Genomic DNA, 25,506 nt, shown 5'->3' with positions numbered 1-25,506 from the left:
ATGTAAGTAGGCTAGTCTGGATAACTTTTTAATCTACTGCCTGAGCAGTGGGCAATGCATCAAGATAAATGAAGCATAACACGATTAAAAGTACAAGGAATTTCAGTGCACACACGGGTACATTTGAGGATATACATACACTCGATTACATTTGATGTTAGTGTACAGTATATCGATCTATGTAAAACTGCAGAAATAAAGATTTTTTTTGTATCACAGTTGATAGATATCTGTACATAAATGTGTGCATATTAACCCATTCCCTCTGGTACAACTCTTTTGACTGTGTACCTTTAACTCCCAGTGACTGTGGCTCGAGCCTTAAAAAATTAAGTTATCACCTTAACAGTCCATACAAATATTCATATCTCTGGAATCATAAGTGTTACTAGAAAACTGTAAATAGCAAATTATTCAGGATAAATTAATATTTATATCGGTGGCATTCATTCAGGTCAATGCTTTAAACTGTTTTTTATAAGCCAAAATAAAGGCAGTGAATATAATTTTGTAATGTATGAACAGCTTAAGATATCTCAGTAACTAAGCAAGACACACATTGCCAGAAGGATTTTCTTCAGTTGTGAGCTTTCATATGAGGCTATGCAGTTCTGTCTGTGTTATCTATGAAGATTTAAGTCAGAAAAATAAGAGACACTTGAGTTTCAGATTTCATACCCTTATAAAATTCATGCTAATACAAAACTTGTTAATGTCTACTTGAGATGTTGAGATATTTAGAGAAATATGAAAATTATAACAATACAAATAAACAGTATACGAATAATATTCATTCTCTTTGATTGTATTATACAGAGGTCAAATATCAAAACAATTGTGTTTGCCAACATGTATGCCTTAAGTGGAAATCTTCTGATACCTTGTATGTAGTGTGGTTTTGGAATTATTAATGCAGATATAAACAAGCAATATTTGATACTTAGAGAAATCAGTAGGAGTTAACTGCAGAAATGCCTGGAGGCACACTTGGTTGTAATCAGTTAAGACATAAATCAATCTCCAAAACCCAGGGGAATGTTTTAGGATCAAAATATCATAGGAATTACAAGGCAAGTAAGTCATTAGACTATATGCCCCTTGCTGTTATCCACCCACATGGTGTACCTCCTGCTTTTAGAAGGATGAAACAGGTCAGACCAGGGATCCATTTGTTAAACTTAGTCTTGAAGGACTTCATGACTTTTTCTGATAAGCATTTGAAATGTTGGGGCTCACTACACTGAAACCTAAAACACAGAGACTGAATGGCTAAAAGAATGGACTGACATATATTAAGTCTGAAATGGCCATTTCCTGGAATATTCTCTTTTTTTCTGAGGTATGGCAATTTCAGAGTTGATATATAAAAGTTTGGGGGTGTGGAGATGCTTTTCCACTACATTGAGGGGTACAGGCCTCATATTTTAGTCCATTTTTTCATAAAATTGTGGTTTTCTAGCAAATCATTGAAGATTTAAGTCAGAAAATAACAAGAGACACTTGAGTTTCAGATTTCATACCCTTATAAAATTAATGCTAATACAAAACTTGTTAATGTCTACTTTCTAAGTTTGAAAGAGCAGTATTTAAAAATTGTCCCTATTTCTGGGCCTTTGTCCAGATGTCTTGTAAGAGGTTAATAGGTTTGATGAGAAGAGAGATGTTCAAGATTATCTATTTTCTTGGATTTCTAATCTTTTTTTTTTGTTTTTGGTCTGTTGGCAGTCAGTGTTATCAGTGCTGACATATCAATAGGTAACCAGAGCTTAGTCCAGAGATGGGGGAAATGGTGGGTAATACTTTTTCCTTCCAGCATGTTTTGTTTATATTTTGATGGCATTACAAATCCTTAGGTCTAGTATTTTTGGAGCTGTTTGCCTTACAGAGGTGTAAAAGATCAAAAAGTGTTGGATCCCTAATGGAACGAAATGCAAGACATAGAGCTTCATGCAAGAGTCTGTATGAGAATGAGCACAGAGATAGGGATTCAGTACTGTCTTGGTGGTCAGAATAGAGGGAGTTGTCAACCAAGGTGCCCAGATCCCTGTTTGCTGGATCAGTTTGGAGTGGGATGCTTGCTATATTGTAAATTTGAGATGAGATTTTTTTTGCTCGATGCAACAATACTACACTTTTTCCTTTTAATTTAAGCCCCTTTTCACTAGATCATTTCTTAGAGACGATTAGTATTTGTCACAGTGACACTGCATCAAGTGCTGACTGGATGGCAACACTCAACTTGTAATCATCAGCAAACTTTGTTAGCCACATGTCTAAGAACTGATCCTTAAGGTAAACCGCAAGCTACTTTCTTGCCTTCTGAGGTGATACTGTTACTTTAACTGTTTTGCTGTTAAAAAAAAAAACAATTAGGAAAGCATTTTAATGGGTTAAAATTGAAATTCCTGGCATGTGAAATACATTACAATAAATGCATTTGCATATAACATGTATAACATTTGTATGCTAGGAACATTACAATTATAAGATAATTCCTTAATTATAGGTTTATTTCACTGTGCAGCATCTTGGACCATACTGACAGTGTGAGCATTCCAAGTGACTGGCAGTCTTAGGTAATCATACATTCTAATGGTGCCTAATACCAGACTGCACATTAGGAAGTTTCAATATTACTTACATAACCTGCAAGAACAGAAAAAGTCTACTGCATCTCCTACCATTTCAAATGTTGTGCTTGGTTAACATGCTGCACCAGTGGTTAGAGGGCACTGCAACTGACTCTCTGTAAATTCTACAAGTTGCATCTGCCATTAGCTTCAGATGATTCAAACTGTGGATTCCAAGATCTATCAGTGTAGGTCAGTTGTTGTACAGTACTGAAGAGAATTCCTGTCAACTCAGAAGAAATATTTTCTTTGCTCTTGGCATGCATGGATTAAAGAACATGCAAATAAACAATGCCTACTCAACAGTCTTATGGTACATAAGGTAGCATAAGGTTGTAGTATGTTTTCAGACTTGTAATGGGAATATTTTTGCTAGTATTGACAATGTTTTTTAACTGAGAAGGCTCAAGTCTCTTATGAATAGAAACATTCCAGAGGACAACCTGATTGGAGTGGTGCTTTTGGATCACAAATTCTAACTTTATCCTAAGGTCTTTCAAGAACTGGTAACATTATGAGACCATCCTCACAGGGACTTTTTTTTCCTTCTTGGAAATGCTCATTTATAAAAGTTTTGGTCCACATTTCTACAATGCCTTGTCAATATCTTGGAAAAGCAATTTACTGTTTTTGTCCTATTCCCCTTGGTTTAAAGAGGTTGGAAAGAAAAATGTATGCAGTTATTTTTATTTTATTTTATAGCCTATAATTCTACCAGACTCAAAAAATCAGGCATTTCATTTACTCCGTCTTGCACAAAGGGAAGATTTTTTTAGAGGTAATAGTATCTCTGACTTGGTATTAACCAACATGAGTAATCACTGCAGCACTCCTACAGTATCATCCTCCCTGGTAAGATCTGACCATAAAGTCATTTTCAAAGTCATAATCTCCCCTGACCCCCCACTCCCTCTAGCTAGGGTCAAACAAAAAAACTTCTCCAAAGCTGATTACAACCTCTTAAGGGATGGTATAAACAGCTTCACAGCCCCCTCCCCCTCTGTAGGAACTAGCACCAATGTCCAAATCTACACCAAAGTACTATACGTGCATTTATATAGATGCATGGAATCAGGAATACCCAACAGGGCAAAATCTTTCTCTGCAAGGAAGAGTAAACCTGTCTCGTAGACATCTGCAATAAATAAACTGTATAACAAAAGGAAAAAATAAATGCTGTCCAGGACCAAGAAGGAGCAGGTACCCAATTGGAAGAAATCTCTCCTTAGCCTGAACAAGCAAATAAGAGCACTAATGAAATCTGCTAAAGCCAATGTTGAGTCCAAATTGGCCACATCTACTAGAGCCAATCATAAGGCCTTCTTTACATATGTCCTCAGTCTCAAAGGAAGCATTCAGATCTGTTCAGAGCTGGTGGTCAAGGACACCACATACACAAATGTTGTAGATATAGCCAACCTACTGGCTGACAGATTCAGTGAAAACATCACCCCTCTGTCCCCATCAGTAAATCAGGGCATCCCCAGTACCTGCCCCCCTCCCCTTATCTCTAGGGAACAGGTCATCACTGCCCTCTCAAAGGCAAAACATACAGCCTCCATGGGACCCAATAACATCCCAGGCTGCATCCTACATGAACTCAGCCATGAACTTGCAGCACCATTAGGCACCCTATTCAACCAAAGCCTGAGTACCAGCTTTGTCTGAGCAGAGTGGAGGACAGCCACTGTCATCCCTTTACACTAAGGTGAAGCATCCACCAATCTGGGAAATTATAGACCCATCAGCCTAACTAGCCTGATCTGCAAGGTCATGGAATAGATTATCATGGACCTCATTAACAGAGACATTGGCAACCTCCAAACACTCAACCCCACACAGTTTGGCTTTTTTAAGGGGAGGTCATGTCAGTTAAATCTGGTTGACTTCTTTGAGACAGTCACCAAAGCAATGAACGAGGGGAAGACAGTGCATACCGCCTATATTGACCTGGCCAAAGCCTTTGACACTATTCCCCACTTAGGCATAATAGATAAACTCACTCAACTAGGCATCAATCCATATGTTACCAGATGGGTAGCAAACTGGCTCACTGATAGAACCCACCTAATTAAAATAGGGGAAGCCACCTCAAGCAGTAGACCCGTAATGAGCAGTGTACCCCAGGGGATCGGTCTTGGGGGCTCTGTTATTCAGGGTATACTTCTCTAAGGTGCATTCCAAAACCAGTGGGCTATGGCTGGCCAAGTCTGCAGATGACTGCAAGCTGGGCATGGTCATCAGTTCCCCAAGTGATGTGGACATCCTCGAAGAGGGTCTCACCCAAACAAATGACTGGTGCCAGAAACATGGCCTCAAGCTGAATGTCAAAAAATGCATCATCATCCCCTTTGGGGAGAGTAACATCCCCACATATTATCACATTAATAAGAACATCCTAAGCACGCAATCAGTTGTGAGGGATTTGGACACCCAGGTTGTAAGCAACCTGCCATTTCACCACCATGTTGCTTCCATTGTACGGAAAGCTTTCTGTATAGCCCGCCTCATAAGTAAGGGTATCTCATCCATGGACAAGGAGGTCATAACATCCCTGTATTCTTCCCTTATAAGGCCACTTATTTTGTACAATGCCCTTATCTGCATGTACCTTGCAAAGCACATGCAGCAGCTGGAGAGACCACAGAGGTTCCTCACCAGGAGAATCTAGGGCCTCAAACAGCTACCTTACACAGATAGGCTAAAAGCCCTGTCCCTCTATTCAGTTTCATACAGACTCCTCAGAGGTGACCTCTGTCTGGCATACAAAGCAATTTCAGACCCCACCTTGATGGGACTGATGCATATCTGCAAGTCAAGCTCCACTTGAATAACCCACACGTGCAACCTCAACCTGGTCTGTGACATCAATAGGACTTGTTGGCAGGACAGATTTGTGTCCCAGAGACTCCTCATCTGTGGAATTGACTCTATTTCCATGTCAAGCAGAGTACCTCATTATCCCTTTTTAAGCACAACTTGGATAACTGGATGGGAAACAGAAAATACACCCCTGGGATTCCACGTGTGTCCTTGCTGGACAGAGGCTTTAGGTGTTGACTTGTCTAAACATGGGCTAAACTCTTGGCTAGGCTTATAAGGACCTCAGGTCCAATAGCCTAGTAACTTCCTATGATCCTATGATTCTAGAGTGAAGGCAGAATTGTACACCTGACCTTGGACTTGATGCTTTTAATTGCTTGGAGGTAGGGATTTTAATTCCTGATAAAGCTCTGTATTCTGTTCAGGCTATGTGAATTCTCTGAAAAGTCAAAAACCTTCAATGAGACTATCTTATCATAATGGAATAAGGTTTACATTCATGTGAAAATTCTGACTGTGTGGCTTTGCAAGCTCAACATATGTAGATTCCAGGTAGAGTGCGTAAGAGGTGCTCACATGTGACTTATTTTTGTCTGAAGTGAATGAATTATACTAGTCAAATACTATCCACAGGCAAGCCTATTGCAGCAGTTATAAAGCATCAGAGTCTGCTATGCTGCACTTGAAGTACTTCTGAATTGTGGAACTTGGTCTTCTTTTCCAGTAGACTTTCTATATGGAATGTACTGCAACTTGACTAAACTGTCTTAAAAGAAAACAGCTTGTAATATTTTATTATATAATCAAACTATATAAATTCAATGATATTTAAAAGAGAAAATGTTTTCAAGAACAGAACACATTTAACATTTTGGAAAGATATTAAGTACTTTATACTGGCCACATGTCATGCTATGTACATGTGCATGCTATACTACTACTAAAATGAAATAAATTAATAAAATATTATGCTTGATTCACTGTCTCTGCAAGGGGCTGTGCCCCTCTCAGCCTGTTCAGCATAGTGACTAAATATTCTGAGACTGTAAAGAAGCATTCTTGGTTTTACTGGAAATGAAGCATTCCATTTACCTCTCAGGTAGTGCAACCTTTAACTTATCATAGTTAGTAAAAAGGAGGTATGGAAAGTGGTCCTGGCAGTGCAAGGTTTCAATGTCTTCTACACTTTTAGACCAATAGCTGCACAGACAAGGGCTAAAGGTGGAGGTGTGTCAATATACCTCACTAACACGCATACCTCTACAGTGGTCAAACGGGATGACGTGCTAGAGTTCCTTCACATGCAGATCACCATAGACAAAATCCTGTACCATATCCTAGCCAGCCAGGTCACATTCCATGTCCCAAGAAGCTCACAGTGGGTACTTGGACCTACTGGAGGCACTTACCATCCAACATAACACCCTACTCATGGGGGACTTTAATTACCTCTCTGTAGACTGTAAACCCTACATGGCCTCAAATCTGCAGGCAGAGAGATTCCTGGACTTTGTAAATACAAACACATTTGACCAAATAGTGAATACTCTCACTAGTTCCAACATACTGGACAAACATGGGAGAACGCTGCCTCTCCCCCCCACACACACACACACACAGTTAAGCCGTCTCATTCAAAATCAAAATCAACTCCATAATTCCATTGAAACCAGTAGCATGAACTATTCCAAGACAAATTACCTTTTATTGAGTAATGGTTTGTCAAAGTTCAGTGCCTCTCCAAATCCAGAGAAGACAGCAGCCTATTCTGAATTGCTCTCAGAAACTCTGTACAGCCATGTCAGTAGCTAAATAGAGGCTGCTATACCTAACATAAGTAAGCCCAGGACTAGCCCCAGAAACAATCTACCCTGCAGGCATACAAAGTTAAACAGGATATACAACAAAAGGAAAAAATGGCAAAAATCAATAAGGGTAATTCCCATAAAGATGGAAGAGATGAGGACTAATTAGGTTGAGCAATGCCAACGCTGAGGTTAAGACAGCCTCCCAGGTGAAAGATAACCATAATGTCTTCTACAGCTATGTCAGAAGCCTCAAGGGCAGCACATAGCAATGTGCCAAACTGGTGGTTAACAGTGCCACATTCACCAAGTCTGGCGATACAGCAAACCTGTTAGTGGACAAATTCAGTTCCAACTTCACCAGCCTCTCAGCCCAAATCATCTCCTCAAAAATACCCTCAAGCATAACCCCTCAAACTATAACTAGGGAGCATGTACTGGCTGTACTCTGTAAAGCCAAGAACAAGAACACAGCATCAGTGGGCCCTGATAACATCCCAGGATGCCACCTGTATAGTCTAAAATATGATTTATCAGTACCCTTGAAGTCATTATTTAACTATAGTCTTAAAACAGGCTTTGTGCCACACAAATGGAGGACTGCAGTGGTCACCCCCTTCATAAGTGAGGACCTTCAACAGATCCTGGAAACTACAAACACATTAGTCTGACTAGTCTTATTTGCAAAGCCATGGAAACTATTATCATGGAAATTTTCAACGAGAACCCAAGATGCCTCCAGATACTGGATCCATCCCAGTTTGGTTTTGTCAAATGAAGGTCATGCTTACTGGATGTGGTGGACTTCTTTGTAAAGGTCACTAAGGCAATGGATGTAGGGAAAATGGTACATAGTGCCTACCTAAATCTGGCTAAAGCATTTGATACAATATCCCACTCGCACATTGTCAACAAACTTATGGAACTAGGAATAAACCCCTTTATAACACACTGGATAGCTAGCTGGCTCACTGATAGGACCCAGGAGGTTAGAACTGGTATAGCCACCTCCACAAAGAGGCCAGTCACCAATGGAATCCCCTAAGGGACTATGCTGGGTCCCCTCTTCTCCAGTATCTACTTTTTGCATGTCAAAGTCAATGTTAAAGCCTTTGGCTAACCAAGTTCATAGAAGCCTGCAAACTGGGAGAAGTCATTAAATCCTCCCCAAGTTGAGAACACCCTTCAGGAAGATCTAATACAGACAAACGCTTTGTGGAAAAGCTGTGGCTTAAAACTAATTCCCAAGAAATGTATTATAGTACCTTTTGGGAAATCTACCTCCCTGGGTAAATATGTCATAAGTTAAACACCCTTAAAAGTTCATTCACTTGTCAGGGATCTGGGAGCTCACGTACATAGTAACCCACCCTTTGGCCAACATGTGCCCAAGATAGTAAGAAAATCCTTCTATGTTGCTCAAGGGTGGGACATCTAGGTCCAGAGAAGTCATCATACCACTACAGTTGGACCTCATCAGACCTATAACAGAGTATACTGCCCTCTTCGGTATGTACCTTACCAGACACATGCAGCAACTGAAGCATCCACAAAGGTTCCTTACAAAAAAGAATACAAGGAGTAAACAGTGTCCTATACTGATCACCTCAAAGCCCTGTCTCTTTACTCGATATCGTACAGACCTCTGAGAGGTGATCTTTGCCTGCCATACAAAGCATCCTTGGACAATGTTTTGATAAACCTTTTGCAAATTCACAAAACAAAAAAAAAAAATAGAACTATAACATTAAAAGACCTAAATTTTGCTTGTGACATAAATAGTACATGTTAGAGAGACAGATATGTTTCTCATAGAATTCCCAATCTCTGGAACAGGCTCACCATCCATGTGAAAATAGTTCATCCCTATCCTTATTTAAGTGCAACTTGGACCAAAGGATGGGATATCTGAAATTCACCTCCGGCCTGGCATCTATGTCTCTGATGGACAGAGGCAGTCAGTATACCCCTATGAACCTATGAGCAGCCTCCTTCAAATAAATCTACTTACATTTTGTGACTACTACTGTAGTTTTCTTTAATATTAATAATGTTTGATTTTTTTTTCATTTTAATTTCAAGCATGATCATTTTTTCATACTATATTCACAGAAGGCAGATACCGATATCTCTTCAATTCTCTTTCAAATAATATTTTGGAGTTTTAGTTTACTGCTAATATATACATCCCTGCTAATTACATTATAGACAGCACCCCCTAAAAGTAGACCCAGTGGTAAGTGATCTGGATACTCAGGTTGATTGCAATGTGAAATTTGACCATCACATATCCACAATAGTAAGGAAAGCCTTCTATATAGCACATCTTATAAGTAAAGGCATCGCATCCAGCTCTAAGGATGTTTTAATTCCATTATATTTAGCCCTCGTCAGACCAATAATTGAGTACAATGCTTCCCTTTTACATGTACCTCACCAGGCACCTGCAACAACTGGAGAGATCACAGAGGTTTCTCAACAAGAAACTGCAGCATACACAAAACAATTCTTATGCAGAAAGACAAAGCCCTGTCACTGTATTCTGTCTCCTACAGGTTGCTAAGGGGTAACCTGTAACTGACTTACAGGGCAGTCTCTAACCTGGCCCTGATGAAAATGCTGCACATTAGGGTGTTTCATGTATATATGCAAAAAAAAAATTTTTTTTTGATTTTCTATTCGCATACCCCCTGATTTTATGAGGATTGGTAGGACAAAGAACCATGTAAAATTTCAAGCCTTAAACTCTAAATTAAGTGGCAGCTCAGTGCACTTTAATTCTGAGATTTTTACATTTTTTTTCCAAATTCCACCAATAGAAATAAAATATATTCACAAATTAGTGCACAAATGGCAAATATCAGTTTCATGCTGCATCTGAAATGTCTGTTTGTAATAGTGAGCAACACAAATGTCAAACAGTTTAGGAAAAATAAGCCTAGTAAAAATTAACAACATTCATAGGTAGTAAGCTCAAGTTTACATCAGTTCATTTATAGTACTATAGTGTTTTTTTAGTGGTTCTGTGACTCTCTGTCAATGGTGTTCAACGATCTGATATACCAGCTTTCACTGTTCTTTGTTGTGAGTCAGCACTTGACAGAAGTTAGTTGCTAATCTGACTGCTCATTCTGCACAGTTGTTAACAACTCGCAAAGCTGTAACAGTTTGTTTTGCAATGATAAAGACAGGCATGTCACTCCATGCTGCAGGATCAGCTGTTAGGAAAGATGGTTCTCCACTGAAAATGGATTTGTTTGCAAACTTAGTTGGACTAACCCAGTTAGCAGTGAACAGATTCACTGATCGTTCTGTTGCGAAGACAGATAAGGTCATGCCCTGGAAACTAGTAAAAGCTTTTGCATTGACATCTTAGATGTTCCTTACAGGGTGGCTTTTTCAAGGCTTCAATAATGTGCTGTTTCTCTTCGTTCCACACTTGATCTGAGAACAGGGACAATGCTATGGAATCTTCGCTCAAATACCAAAGGGGTCCCTTGAGCTTTCACAAAGCAACTTGATCCATCTGGTTGTCTATGGCCGTAAATGATTCAAGTGTCTGCAATAGGCAAAGATTATTGAGTGGAGCATTGCAAGTGTCAGTAGCTGAAAACCATGCCTTAACATACACTGTCACTGTGAAGAGGCAGATTCGGAGAAAAGCCTGAATTTCATGTGCAGTTAATCTAAATTGCTCCTGGAAGGAGTAGATTTTAAGGCAGTATATGCCTTTTGCCATCCACCTGGCATGATGGTATGCACCAGGTGGACTGAAAGCAAATACTTCACCTTGTGGTTTGTCATCTAGGATGAGCAGTGACAGCTTGAGAAATTCAAGGTAGTCATCACGAGGCTGTGTTTCACACATCAGCTTGTCTCACAGTAGTGCAACAACCTCACTTCGCTTCTCAGCTAGCCAGTGTTTCTCACAGTCTAACAGGCATCCATTATAGGGTTGCCACCTTCCTTTGTGGCTAAAACCAGAGTAAAGCTACATCCCTCACGTCACCAGTAACCCCGCCCACCCCACCCATCTCCCACCCACATCCCGCCCATTTTGTGATGTCGCGGTGATATCACCTGGCTGGGAACGCCCTCTTTTTTTCATTCCTGCTGCCTACTTTCAGCTGATTTACTATGCTTTTCTGTAAAAAAGCATTGTAAATCAGCCAATTTACAAACTCTTATAGTCTGTTTCCTTTTTGAAACAGAATACCGGAGTTTGTACAGTGTTTTCCGGACTACCGGAGAATCAGTTTGATTTCTGGATAGTCCGGAAAAAAAATGGAGGGGTGGCAACCCTAATCCATTACCTCCAGTTTCATTAACTAGTGGTGCTTATGCATTCAAATCAAGAAGTTTTCAGTATTCTTTAAATCTTCTAAAAACTGTTATTTGTGGTCCTGAAGATTGGAAGAACATGTCAAACACTGCTGTAGAAATAATTTCTAAAATGTCATGTCTGCATGGTAAAAACAAGAGTAGTTTCTCAAATGCTCACTGAATCATTGTGATGGCACCTGTGTGCACACCAGTATTGGCACTGGTAGTATCAAAGCACAAACTGGCTAGCCATTCTGGAACACCTGGCCAGCTATGCAATGTCTGTTCCACTGCTTGTCCCATCAGCTCACCAGTGCTTGATGGAAGTTGGGGTATGTCCAGCAGTTTTTCAGTATTTCGACCTGTAACAACAATTGGCATGTAATCAGCAAATTCTCCATCACCTTGAGGTAACAGCTTCCCATCAAAACATGCTACAAGATTTGTTGATGGTAGAAACTGCTTCTTTACTTTTTCAGCAATGGATTGTCATGCAGCTTGCCTTGCTCTATGTATTGAACTTGTGGACATGACCAGATCATTTACATTAAAGCCAGCCACATGCAGCGCCGATGCAACAATATGCATCTCTTGATGAGAAGTTATTCTTGTGTGGTCCATGCTGGCAACAAAAGAGGATCATCCACCAGTCATTGTTTTTGGATGCTGATTCAGGTGATCCTGTGTCTACTGTGCTCACTTCTTTGACATGCTGTCTACCAGTTACTACATTCTGGTGGTATTTTGACATGTTTGCTGCTGCATCATCTTCATCATCATTTTCATGTTTACCACTGTTGTCTGCCTCTGTCAGCTCTCCAGCTCCTCTGAATGTTTCTTTCAGCTGTTCTTTATCTTTGCATTTCATTTCTTCCTGTAGTCGTTTTTCCTTTCTGTCCATTCATTTTTTTGAATTCAATGTCCTCTCTACCAATTATCATTTTTCTCCCTGTACGTTGATCTTGTAGAAAATCCCAGTCTTCATGAGTCTTTATCAATAATTCTGCATCAGCATGCCCCACATCAAAAAGCTTCAAAAGTTGATTGCTAAAATCTGTTTCTAACAGAGACTGTGTATCTGACTGGGCTTCTTATTCTTCCTGATTCTAGAATGCTTCTCATACAGACTTCTGAGTTTTGCTACTGCTTTCAGCTTCTGTGTCGCAGGTATGCTATCTAACTGCCATAACTGCAGAACTTCATCAGCATCATTTGAACAACTCACTGAAAGAGTTAAGTTGTTGGTTTTAAGATCATAGAATAGTCTGCATAAAATGTGACTACTGGTTGGAAGCTGATTTGAGCAAGTTGAGATATTAAGGGCAGGTAACTGCTGGCCACAAGCCAGACATCAGTAGCAGCTCTGGTTGACTTTCTCACTGAGCTCATGGTTCACCATTAGGTGGACTGGGCTCTATCAGTTAACATTAACATTGCCAGCCATACTTGCAGAAAGTATATGAATTGATAAATTATCAAAAAGTAATTAAATACGTTTCACTTTGCACAGTGTAAACAGGAAACAGTATAGAATTTTGAACAATAAAAATAAAATTAAATAGTGCACAAGGCTGTAAATAAGTAAAGTAGGTGGCAGGAGGTTATGGAAGCTCAAGTAAAACTGACTGGAGATAGATAAATACAACACTGGAATGCAATTAGTGGTACTGAAAACAGTGTGATTTTTTTTTTACATGCTGTGAGCTGTCACTTAATGAAGTCAGACAATTCTAATTTTTTGGATACATACACAACTCACCAAACCTCAAATTTTAGAAACCTATGCAAAATGATTACATAAAAACTATTTTTTTTTAAAACACCCTACTGCACATTTGTAAATCAAACTGCACGAGGGTCACTTGCTCCGGGGATCTTAAGCTAACCTCTGACAGTAACAGGTCATGCTGGAGAGATAGATACATCTCCCAGAGACTGCCACTTCTCTGCAACAAGCTTCCAATTCACATGAAACAGAGCCCCTCCCTGACCCTCTTCAAATGCAACCTAGATCAATGGAATGATGGGCAAATTCACTCCTGTGGTGGCGCCCATGTCCATTCTGGACAGAGGAAATCAGTATTAACTACCATAAACCCTTACCTCTGCGAACTTCACTAACCTAACCACCAACAACTGGGGCAACTTGGGATAAATATAGCTTGACTTGTAAGGGCTCTAGGGCCGTTAGCCTAGTAACCTTCTTTGAATATCCACCTTTGAATTTATATCCTTGGGATAATAATTTGTCTTTTGTCATGGCTCACCTGCAAAGCAGTTTGCACTGTTTCATGGTCATTGTTATGTAATTGATCAATGTAGTGTGTATATGAAACATATGTAAGCACTCCTTAATCCACGAATGTGAGATGCTGTCAAATGTTTTTGTAATCTATCCATACCATACTTAATTCTTCCCCATTTTACAGTTCTCTTCTGTTGGTTTATTTAGCAACAAATGCTCCTTTGTTTTCCATGAATTTCTTTGTTACCTTTTTGTTCTGTTATCATAATTGACTATAAAGTCCATCAGTATCAATTCCAGTATATAATATATATACTGTAAGAAGGTAAGTTATTTGTTTATAGTTCTTAGGATGGCTTGCAGGTTGACATTTAAGAAGGAGTATTGTTTTTCCTGTTATTAAGTATGTTGGTATCTGTTCAGATGCTCATATATGTAATTCTTACTCAGGGCTAAATCATTGTGTAAAAATTAGGTACTGCATCTGAGACTGGGATTTACCACTTAGGAGCTTTTCTTAATTTTGTCACAATTTCTATGGCCATTGCTTCACCCCATTTCAAATCCTTTGCATTAGAATTCTTCACTGTTCCTTTTAATTCTTCTGTCCATTCAACATCTTTATTATTTTCAACAGGGTCTTCATAAATATTTCTTCAAACTGTCTCTATTTCTTCTTTTTGGTGGTGTTTCTATTTCTTTTGTTTTGTTTCCCATTTATCTGTAAAAATGTTTTTTCGGTCATTAAAGGATTGTTTATTTTGTACTTTTCCAATGTATGTACCTGCATATCTTGTAGGTTTTTCTGTTTGTATTGATATTTTTTGGTTATTACTGGACGATAGAGCTTGGTCTGCTTTGATACTACATTTTGCTTTCTTACCACAGCTATCTTTTTAAGTATTTTTTATGATCTGTTCCCTTTTCTGTATTCTTTAAACAGTGATAATTCTTGGCTTAATTGCTTTACAGTTTTCTATACTAGATGCTTCCACAGTAGCATTTTACTTAACCCCTCCTTAGATTTATTACTCTATGTTTTTGTGGTAACACTTTTTCGATTATTAGTTTAGCTGCACAGTAAGATATCCTTTTCATTTCTGTTATATCTCTTTATAGTCCTAATTACTGTGTTCACCTCTCTTACCAATCTTCTAACATTTTAGGTCTTATTTGCTTTCCATTTTCTATTTATTTCATCTGTCTTAATATGTCTATCCATCTCTATTATATCAAGCAAGACTTCCCTTAGATCATGTTCATCTTTCCCTTGCAATGTAGCCTTAACTGGACGTTCATATTGGTCTCCTACCTCCTACAGGAGGCTTCAGTGCTTTATTATGTGACAAACCTTCTTCAGATGTCTCCTGCTTCCCTTGCTGCACCCTAATCTGGGGACCAGTTCTTCCATAATGCTGCCACATTACCTGTGTTGGATGCTCTACATTAAGTCCTTCACTTTGCAGATAATCTATAACTTCATTTATTTACTTGTTTAACGTCTGCCTTACTAATTCTCTTTTCTACATTCCCCTTTGTTTTCTTAGTTTTTGTATTGTGAAACTGTTCATATCTGGATGTTTTTGCCTGCATTTTTCTTCAAATATCTTTGGAGCTGATTTTTTGCATTGATTAGTTTGCCTTTCTCCTTTACATAAATATTGTACAATACTAGATCTCTTTTTCTTTTCTGTGTCCATGTTTTTTCTGTATGCCTTTCAAAAATCTATGTTTTTTGTTTTTTATATTTTTGCATTTCCTCTGTTGCTTCTTTTTGTAAGTGTCTCAAAGTTTCTCCATCTATGTAATATTTTTGATAGAACTGTTGTATTAATGAATACAAATATTTACACGTAGCTTTTGAAAGTTTTTCATGTGCAAGTATTTTTCTTTCCACTAATTTCTCTCTTAATCTTTCTGTATATCCTTTGTCTAGAAATGTTGGGCTTCTTGCATAATAACAGAAATACATACATTTCTTTCTTATCCTTAACAGTCCACTTTGTCACCCCTATGCCTCTTTGTTGGCCTGTCATTCTTTGTGGACTACTCCTTTCTGCCACAGGGGATGGGGGGGGGGGGTCATCCTTCTTCCTAAATGTTTCCATGTCCTGAGGATTTTACACTGCCTTTTTCCTAGTCCTGTTATTGGTGTGTACACCAGGAGTGGGCACCTTGTTATCCTGGAACCTGTGCACCCAGTCTTCTTTTTTTTTCATTTTTAGCCTGTCTTTCTCCATGATATATCTTATATAAAATACAATCGACGTATCACTGTCATCTTGGTGAGATTTTGCAAAAACAGGATCCACCATGTGAAGGAGCTCACCAAGACCTGAGGATGAGTTCAGTTTCTGCATCTCAACATTCTGACCCATATGTTTCTCTTGGTGTCATTTCTCACAGTCTTTGGGGTTTTCAATACCATGATGGAAATGGACCCCATTCCTAAGTCAGGGTACCATTGAAGTGCATAAAATTAGTACCGTTTCAATCTTTGATGTTAGCCATATCTTCCCAACACCCACAATGTGTCAACAATTGCCTGCTTCTGTAATTCATACAGAGGCGCGTGTATTTGTAGCATATCTAAATACAGCTGTAAGTTCTTTTTTTATTAGGACAGTTCCTCCTGCTACTGTTGTTCTTGTTTTTGCCTGCAAATCATAGTATTTTATCACTTTGTGTCTCTCTGTACCTAAGACACTGTAATCACTGGGTATAACAGTTTCAGTGATCAGTGTTACTTTTGTCTTTTTTTATAAACTACTTTATCTGATTGTCTTGCATCTTTTTTTGAACTGTTGGTAATGGGTGATCCCAAGTGATACAAACTTCATCATTTTCTATAACTATTTTGTGGTTCATGTCTTCAGTTCATCTCAGCTACTTCTACATTATAGTTTTTGCACAATCCCCAATGCAGCAGTTTTGTCACATTATTTATTTTTATTTAGTTATTTCACATTTGTTAAACAGGTTAGTCCAACTGAGTTGCAAACAAACCCATTTTCAGTGGAGACCCGAGGGGAAAAGCCCCAGGAAACATAAGTAAAGATAAAGTGACAATATACAAATATTAAATAACAATCACAATACAAAATAATTGTAAAAAGAAAAGGTTATTAACTATTTGCATTGCATTGATAATAAGCAACCCATTTTCAGTGGAGACCCAAGGGGAAAGAGCCCCAGCAAACATAACCAAAGATAAACATACAGGACAAAAACTATTAAAAATAACAATGCAAATACAAAATTAATTATAAAGAGAAAAAAACAAAAGAAAAAATGATTAACATTAAGGGTTGCACTGATAGCAGTGGTCTAAAATTTACTACATATAAGAGTAAAAACAAAAAGATAATCACTGTTCAAAAGAAGGACAATGTATAGACATTGATAGGAAGTGGGGGGATAAACAGTGTGGAGAATGGGGGGAGATAAAGGAGGGGGCTATAGTAGGGCTATAGTAGTAGACTTGAGGATTTAGGAAGTTAGTTTAAGCAGAAGTTACTAACAAAGAAAGAAAGTTAGGAGATGCAACAGGCTATACAGTAGGACAGACTAAGACTACGTGTGGTCAAGGCAACAGCATCATTTCAAGTTTAGTAGGTAGGATTTAAGCTCCTTTTTAAAACAGGGAAAGGAAAGGTTGGATCTATGGAAAGAGAGTTTGTGCCATTTTAGTGAGACAGAGTGTTTGTAAAGTAGTTTGCCAATATTCCTTTTGGGTTTATAAACTGAGAGAAGATGTTGATCAGCACTCCAGAGAGGCCGGGGGGGGTAGAGAGTATCATGGGAGGTGAGAGCAGGGCAAGCAGAAGAGTTGTTGAGTATAGAAAAGGTAGTGTGGAGTGATGATTGTAGGAGAAGGTGTGGAAATTCCAGCCACTGAAGTTTGTTTAGTGATTGGCAGTGATGTGAAGAGAGTGGTTGGTTTAGAATAAATCTGGCAATTTTGTTGTATCTTTGTTCCAGTTTCTGCATTGAGGTAGTTTGGATATTGGTAAGGATGGGAGAAGCGTATAGAAGACTAGGTAAAATAAATGCCTGTGCAAGAGTGCGTTTAGTGGCAGTAGTGAGGAATTTTTTGTTAGTCCATGTTTTTGGTGTTTTTTTTTTTTGATGGCCTGTTGTGTATGCAAGTCAAATTTTAGTCGGTCATCAATTACTACCCCAAGGAGTTTGGTGTGAGGCAGGGGAGATAGTGGTGCCATCTAGGAAAGAAAGAGAAAAATTGGATTTAAGGTGAGAGTGTCTGAGGTAGAAAGAGAAGGAGTTGAGTTTTCTTAGGGTTAAGGATTAGTTGATTGTTTCTGAGCCATTTTTCAACAGAGATAAAGGAATTCTGTGTTAGTGTGTGTAGTTCGGATATAGTATTGGAGATAGATAAGAGAGTACAGTCATCTGCATATTGTATTACAGATGAGAGACTGAAGGATGAAATTAGGTTGTTGGTAAAAATGTTGAAAAGGAGCAGACCAAGTATGGAGCCTTGGAGTACTCCTCTTTGAACAGCAAGGAAAGGTGAGAAAGCCTGCTGCCATCTAACAGCTTGTTTTCTGCCAGGAAGGTAGGATTGGAACCAGCAAAGAGTAGAAGGAGAGAGGTTTAGGTTTGAGAGTTGTTAAGAAGGATGGGATGAGACACAGTGTCGACGGCTTTAGAGAGATCAAGGAATAGACAGGAGATGAGGAGGATGTTGTCCCTAGCTTCTGCAACCTTTTGAGTAAAGGATAATAAGGCCGTCAAGGCACTGTGTTTAAGGTGGAAACCATGTTGCGAGGGGGTGAAGAGATTTTCGTGAATGAGATAGGACAGTAGTTGAGTATGCATACATTTTTCAATGATTTTAGAGAGCGGAGAGACAATAGCGATTGGTCTATAGTTAGAGAGTTCAACAGAGTTGCCATCTTTGTGCAGACTGGAGTGGTATAGGATTTCTATATTTCCAGTATGGTAGATTCCTGAATGGAGTGGTTAATTAAGATAGATACGGGATATGCAATAGAGTCAGCAGCAATTTTCAGAAATTGAGGGGAGAGTTTATCAGTGGAGGGAGAGCATGGCTTTAGTTTAAGAAGCAGGGATTTGATATATTTAGCAAGTCTTTCAGTATACAGGCCCTCTGCCATGAGTATCACACTCAGCAACAAGATGTGCGAATGTTTCCAGTCCTTTTTATAGAACCTGCGTTTGTCTGTTTTTCCCTCATGTTCAATGGACTTTGTAAACCAGCATGTATACAGAAAGTTCCAGAACATATTCCTGCTTCATCTGCTGCTCTTTCATATGGGAACTCATTTGTCCATCAGTTTGCACATTGCCTACATCAGAGTTACCGCTGTTTCTTGCTCATCCCTTGCTATACAACTTCAGTTGAACTTTTGTATTGGTCTAGTACAGAAGGCCTTACAGTATCACCATGTGGCAAATCTTCAGATGCCTTCACTCCACCAGTTTCTCCTTAATCTGTGGACTCATTGTTCCATCATACTATGGCATTAGCTGTGCTGGATTTTTTACACTAAATCATTCACTTAGCATATAATCTGTGACCTCAATTTTAACTTCTACCTTACTAGTCCTGTGATGTACATTTACTCTGTTTTCTTATTTTTTGTTCTGTGAAATTTTCCATATCCAGATGCCTTTGCCTGTATTTCTCTTCAAATATCATTGGAGCGACATTTTGTATTGATTAGTTTAGCTTTCTGCTTTGCATAAGTATTACACCATATCAAATCTCTTTTTCTTTCCCATGTCCATGTTTCTTTTTTAGACTTTTCAAAAATCTCTGGATTTTGTTATGTATATTTTCATACATCCTCTCTAGCTTCTTTTTCCAGGTGGTCCAAAGTTTCTTTGAGTAATCAAAACTGCGAATGACAAACTAGAACAGAGAACAAACAGCTGGTGAGAGACCTCAGACGGCACACGTGGATTAAAACAAAAATTTAATGTTAAGCGCTTTTCGTTTGTAGTATAAGACAAACTTCATCAGACATGTTAAAATGCATACACTCAGTCTTATATAGGAAAGAAATTGAATAATCAATTCATCAATTGAACATAATGTGTAAAATACAATTAATTAAATAATAAGAAAACTTTTTCTAAAAGACCTTTTTCAAAAGGAGGCACCTAGACAACAACTCTAATCATAATATTCAAAACTAATAAAGGTGTATAAATAAGTAAATAAATAATGTGCAGTAGAACCAAGATTATACTGCCTAATGTTATAACTTCATACACTTATTAATAATTCGAAAAACTATTTAAAAATAAAAATATCTACAATAATACAAATGTAACAAATACTTATAAGAATATATAGAAATATGAAAAAATTCATGTAAAAAAATATATATACAAAAATATATATACAAAAATAGATACAAAGATAGAATAACTAGTCCTAATCATCTTAATAAACTTTTAATTTTTAAAATACAACTGATAGAACAACCTTCATTCAAACCAGGGAAATTGTAAGCGTTCAACCTAATCTGCCATATAAGCTCTAGTTCATCTAGTCTAAATGAATCAGGACCACCCGAAGGATTATGAAAAACTTGGTCAATTACAATAAATTTCTAACTATGATTGGGAAATTGGACTATATGTTTAGCTAAAGCATTTTCCACTTTGTGCTTTTTAATGGCGTACAAGTGCTCGTACATATGGTCACGAAGCCTTCTTTCAGTTTTCCCAACATAATAAGCCAAACAAGACTGGCATTGAGCCAGGTAAACAACCATTTTAGAATTGCAGTTAACTCTCAGCTTCAAGTAATATTGAAAGTTGTTAATACAGAATCTATTAGATTCAGACACGTAAGAACAATAGTTACAAGCCTGACATTTATACATACCAGCTGTTCTAATTGGAGATCTTACATGTTGTTCAAAAAAGGCTTTAAGATTTTTATCTCTTTTATAAATCACTGAAGGGCGTTCACCTACACTTGAAAAAACAGTCTTATCATTCCTAAAGATTACCCAATTTTTAAGTAAAATCTGGAAACAATCTCACTATTAAGATTGTAAGTTGTGATAAAAGAAGAAGAAACCACCGTACTTTTTTTCTTCAAAGAGTCAACTGGAAAATCTGTAGATAATAACGGGCTAGTGACTAACCTATTAGAGATTTTGAATGGATTGTTCAAAATGGGTACATAAAAATGGTTCTGACGTTTAGATGATACTTCATCAATAATTTCGTCAACCATATAGTCGGGGTAACCACGGTGGACAAACAGACCTCTAATATACAAACACTCAGTGTTAAAGTCGTGATCTAAAGTAAGACAGCCCGAACAAGATGACCCTTAATTATAGCCCGTTTTTGATGAAGTGGATGGCAACTAGAAAAGTGTAGCAGTGAGTTACAGTATGTATTTTTTTCTAAAAATAGAGGCTATAAGTTTTTGGGAAGAGAAATCTTTTGTTAGAAGTACATCAAGGTAGGAGATAGAATCTACATTAAAAGTGTGTGTAAATGACAGGAAGTTTGTAGTGGAATTGAAATAGTCAACTACAGACTCGCTGAGAGAGCTGTCACCATCCAATAAAATAAAGATGTCATCCAAGAAACGGGTATAGAAAATAAACTGGTCTTGAAACACACAATTGTTAAAGACAAACAGATGCTCCCAATGGGCCATGACGATATTTGCAACACTTGCCCCACACGAAGAACCCTTTTTAAAAAAGCCTTTTAGAAAAAGTTTTCTAATTATTTAATTAATTGTATTTTACACATTATGTTCAATTGATGAATTGATTATTCAATTTCATTCCTATATAAGATTGAGTGTATGCATTTTAACATGTCTGATGAAGTTTGTCTTATACTACAAACGAAAAGCGCTTAACATTAAATTTTTGTTTTAATCCACGTGTGCCGTCTGAGGTCTCTCACCAGCTGTTTGTTCTCGTTTCTTTGAGTAATGTTTTTCATGGCTCTATTGTATTAATGGGTGCAAATCATCATCTGAAGTTTTTAATAGTATTTCTTGTGCAAGTTGTTTTCTTTCCTCTAAATTCTCTTTTAATATTTTTGAATATCTTTATGATAATTCTGGGCTTCTTGCAATACAGAAACAATACATCATTTCTTACTTATCCTTTATAGTCCACTTTCTTATCTTTACTGCCCTTTTTTGGCCTGTCAGTTTTTGTGATTTTAGTGGACTAGTATTATTTTCTAGAAAAGGGGGTGGGGGGCATCCTTGCTGAAGCCAAATGCTCGAATTTCAGAAGCTTGACCTTCTGAAATGGAAAGAAAAAATAAACAAGAAAACACAAAACAGTGTTTGTGCAGGAGGGGGCAAGCCCCCCTGCACCCCCACACCCCCCGCTACTTATTTATTCTAACTCCAAGATCACACTACAGCGCAGAAAGGGAAATCTCCCATTCTGTGCTGTATGCCGATCCCCATTCAGAAGGCCGAGCTTCTGAAATTTCAAGCATATGGTCTCGACCATATGCATTTCGAGATTTCAGCCATTCGACCTTCTGAAGGGGAACTGCCAAAGGGGGCATTATACTCAATGACTAGCCTAATGAGGGCTGAGTAAAGTTGGAGAATGGCATTTCTAAATCTAGACACGATCCTTTTGTTTATAAACTGTGCAGTATAGTTTGGACTTTCTTATGACAGTGGATACATGTTGGTCAAAAGTTAGGTCACTGTACACATGAGTTCTCAAATCCCAATCAACTGGTTCAATTCTTATGGGCATATTGTTAGTGTCATAGTTACCCCGGGTATAATACTTCCCAAAGGCTAGAAAAAGCATTTTTGGCATTTAATTTCAGTTTTAAATCCTGGTTTCCAATTTCATAATATCAGGAATGTCAGTATAAGTAATCAATATATAAGAACTGGAAACAGATTTCACATATTTTTCTCTATCAATAACTAAAGCACCTCCTACAAGACTGTGCACACAGAAAAGTAAAAGAAGTAACTGCAATAAATAATAGTGACGGAATTAGCACTTTCATCTTAAAACAATAATGGACTTAAACAAACATTGATTAAAACAAATAAGCCATTCTTTTACCAAATCATATATGAACCTAATCTGGAGCTTATTGAGTTCTAAATGCTACTCAACAAATAATTGCAAGACCCATTTTATGTCTCCTACCAAGACTGAAGTTTATTTAAGTCAGATTGAAAAGATAGCATCAAATCAAATATGCTGCTTATGGGAAATGTTAACTACTCATCCGTCAGCTGGCAAACTTACATCACAAGCAATAAACATGCTTTATTTGTGCTTGTATTATTATTTCTTGGAAGTACTATCCAATTTCCTGGCAGTTAGAGCATTGGACTAAAGCTCTGACTTGTTAATGAGGCTGCTACCTGTGCCAATGGTGCAGGGTTGGAATATCTTCACCTTCATTTATTTACTGTGTACCTTTGAGCAAGTAACTTAACCAGGCAGAGCTTTGGGGTAATTGGAAATGTGGACTAGTCTCCTAAATGGTCTCCTGGACTGCATGCTTGGGAACTAACTAATTATGAACTTATTACCTTTTTTATACTGACTATAATTTTGTAATATACATTGCTATGTGTGCCTGCTTCTATTGACTATGAAACTTTAAATCAAGTTGCTGTCTGCATCCCTTACCCTGATCATGAGTGAAAAAGCTCCTCAGATCAAACAAATACATAAATAAATAAATGTAGGTTCATTGTTACCCATACCAGTTAGTGAGAAAAAAAAACCCATCAGATTTTAGATGTAGTGAAGTTGCATGACTGATGCACAGCCTCTGGGCCATCTACTACTGTCCTACACCTTAGCTAAACAGTGGAACTCTCTCCCCCTTCATCTATGCAACATACCAAACCATACGAATTTCAAATCTCAGCTATTCTCTCGTCTATCAGCCAAATGGGAATGCCCATGTCACGCTCCAACATAAACCCCTCTCAACACCCTCTCTTTCTACCCTGCACTGAATTCATCACCAATTACCACTACAATTGCTTCATCTCAACCTAAAACAATTTCTGCCCTACCTGAGACTGATTTTCTCTCTGCTATCTAATGTACTATCCTTCCCATTACAACTATACTGGAACTTTCTCCATGCAAAATTGTTCACCTAACCTGCTAATGGCTAGTAGCCAATTGTTTAAGTATTAACTTACTAAGAGCTTATTGACAAAAATTGCCTTTTTTCTGTAAATGTTTAGTTTACCTAACCTGCAAAGGGCTAGAAATAAATAAATAAATAAATTCAAAGCAGACAATGTTGTGGTGTCATTCTAAGCTCATCATCCCAGGAATAAAGTCTAACCTTTGCCAACAAAATATAATTTACTCTGAGCTGTGGTGTAATCAGACATAAAATATTTAGCTGCAGAATACTTGGAGATGTGCCCCATGTAAAACATTGTGGATTTTATGTTTCATGATGTTTTCTTTCAAGATGAACTGTGTAACATATTATGCTTCACAATTATGTTATGTAACATGAAGGCATCTACCTAACCCATGATGTTGGTGGGATAGAACTTTCAACCTACAGAGGTATGTGAGAGATAAGCATGACACATTTTCAAATACCAAAAAGTGGGGCATTTTGTTTGGAAGTATGAGATTTTGCAGGACAAACTGTATCTGCAACCAGTACAATTTTGTGAGGAAATAAAAGCTTGTTGCATTAGAATGTAAGTAGCTCCTGTTGTTTGGTATAATATTTAAGTGCTTCATATACAAAATAAGTGATTTATGCAACTATTAAGGGAAATGCAGGAAATATTTATTTTAGTAAAATCTCAGGACATTTGCCATTCTTCATGTTTTACTGGTGGACAGAAATGCGCAAATTAAGGACTGTCCTGCAATAAGAGGGACAGATGGTACGCCTATTGAAACAGAATGGGTTAGGTAACCTTCATGGACAACACTACAACAGCCTACTTGATCAGATTTAAGGAAGGAGCAGCTTTGAGTCTACTAACAGCATATGATACTTGTAACAAGGACTTCAGTACTAGAGCCGTGTGATGTTACAGAATTTTCTTAACTACCCCAATCGTTGATCCTCCTTGGAAGACATTTTTTGTCACTTTTCCAGATGTTTCATGTTGCATTGCATTCAACTTCTGTAGTTCATTAACTGTTTTTTTTTAAAAAAAAAAATAATTTTCTAATATCTTCTTCATAATTTACAGGAACATGTCAAATTGGCAAAATTAGTTTCACCGAGTGTAAAATTTGCAAATGCTGCTCAGCAAAACTAATTTCGCCGACATTGGAGTTTGTTTTTTCTCCACTGTTGTATGACATTGGAGACGGTTTGCTCCCTGTAAAAAAAAAATTCTTATGTTCACAGCAGATAGCTTTGGCAAAAAGTTTTTGAACTTGTTAGCATCACAGAAAGTACCTTTACTGAGTTGACATGATTCCATATTTTACTAGTAAGACCACTGATTAATAAGCACATCTCACAGTGACTGGTTTGGCTATAAGTGGAAAGACATTTTAAAATTTATTTCTTGTTTGTTTGTTTGTTTGTTTCTGTCTTTCTTTCATTTTTGTATTTGTTAAGTTATGCACTTGCCTTTTAGAGATAAACAAGGATGAATTTTCCAGAGCAGGGATAAAATAATGGTTATTACAACTGTGAGCCAGTAAACTGG

General features: G+C 37.8%; 1 protein-coding gene across 2 annotated transcripts in view; it reads right to left on the bottom strand.

The window, feature by feature from the left end:
• STKLD1 (serine/threonine kinase like domain containing 1) overlaps positions 1-25,506 on the bottom strand; it is a 636,164-nt gene that overhangs the window by 294,148 nt on the left and 316,510 nt on the right. The window lies entirely within an intron of this gene.

The sequence above is a fragment of the Protopterus annectens genome, chromosome 16.part0 (genome assembly GCF_019279795.1).
Source record: "Protopterus annectens isolate FY-2018-M chromosome 16.part0, PAN1.0, whole genome shotgun sequence".
Classification (NCBI taxonomy): Eukaryota; Metazoa; Chordata; order Ceratodontiformes; family Protopteridae; genus Protopterus; species Protopterus annectens.
The sequence above is the reverse complement of the archived record's forward strand: the minus strand, read 5'-3'. Positions and strand labels throughout refer to the sequence as shown.